This window comes from Asparagus officinalis, chromosome 2 (genome assembly GCF_001876935.1).
Source record: "Asparagus officinalis chromosome 2, Aspof.V1, whole genome shotgun sequence".
Classification (NCBI taxonomy): domain Eukaryota; kingdom Viridiplantae; phylum Streptophyta; class Magnoliopsida; order Asparagales; family Asparagaceae; genus Asparagus; species Asparagus officinalis.
In genome coordinates, this window is record NC_033795.1 from 20,972,103 (window position 1) to 20,973,677 (window position 1,575).

Sequence of the window (1,575 nt, forward strand, 5' to 3'; positions counted from 1 at the left end):
GGAGTGTTATTGAACGTTTTCTTTGGATTGTACATGTTAGTGATACCATTGCTTCGTCACTTAAGGCTGCAATAGAATCATTGTTACGCAAACGCAGTTTGAGCATTTCAAGAGTACGTGGTCAAGGCTACGATGGTTCAAGTAACATGAGAGGGGAATCTAACGGGCTTAACAGTTTGATTTTACGAGAATCCCTCTGCTTTTTTATGTTCATTGCTTCGCTCATCAGCTCTAACTTACACTTGTTGCTGTTACAAAAAATCATATTCAAGTTGCATCACTGCTCATTTTAATTGCTAATCTATTGAATGTTGTTGGTGGGTCACGTAGACATCATCATATGCTCCGAGAGAAGCAAATTCCTAACATGAGCGAAGTGGTTGCAGGAAAGGGGCGGTCACGGTGTAAAATTTAGGAGATCACTAATTTGCATCATCGTCGTGTTGAGCTATTCTATACTGCTATCGATATGCAACTAAAGGAGCTCAAATCGATTCAATGGAGTGAATACTGAATTACTTCTTTGTGTGGCATGCTTGAATCTAGATAATGGTTTTGCGGCTTTTGACAAGCAAAAGTTTATTCGACTTGCTCAATTTAATCCTACAGAGCTTTTCTAAAGTGAGATTATATCCCTTGTTAATCAACTCGAGACTTATATTGTTGTCATACGCGCTAGTACTGACTTTTCAAACTTGAGAGGTATTGTGGACATTGCAAAGAAGTTGGTGGAAATGCGGAGAAATCTTGCGCATCCATTTGTATATTTGATTGTCAAGTTAGCATTACTTTTACTTGACACAGCTACTGTAGACAAAACATTTTTAGCTATGAAATTCGTGAAGATTCGATTGCCCAATAAAATGGGAGATCGTTGATTGAATGATAGTCTGGTTACTTTTATTGAGAAAGATGTATCTCATACGATTAATAATGAGTTGACTATATATAGATTTCAAAATGTGAAAACTCGTCGAGGACAATTGTAAGCATCTTTTTCTTTTGACATTGGAATTTATTAATAAACTTATATTAATGTATTTATGAATATTGTATTTTATTTATTTACATTTTATTGCCCACCTATCCCTCGGGTCCTGGCTCCACCACTGCTGGCCTGGGGTAATTGTGCCAACAAATTGCATCTGAGGCTCAGGGGAAAAAGTGCTGCTACGGGGACCCAAAATATGGGACCAAGGGAGGGGACAGGTGAGGTGTCCCCTCCCTATTGCATAATGAGTTGGCCATGCCAACTCATGGCAGGGGACACCTCACATGTCCCCTCCATTGGTCCCATATTTTGGGTCCCCGTAGTAGCACTCTTCCTCTGGGAAAATGATTTAATGACCCAAAATATGGGACCAATGGAGGGGACAGGTGAGGTGTCCCCTCCCTATTGCATAATGAGTTGGCCATGAGTATGAAACAAGTTTGGGTTGATATTAACAAGATTAATGCTCATTAAAACTCATTAATGCTTGACAAACTATTCAATGAATCTTATCTATCACGCACGTAGGTTCCGAAGAGCTCTTCATTTTCCAAAAGATACAAAATAAAATTGAATCAGAGTTA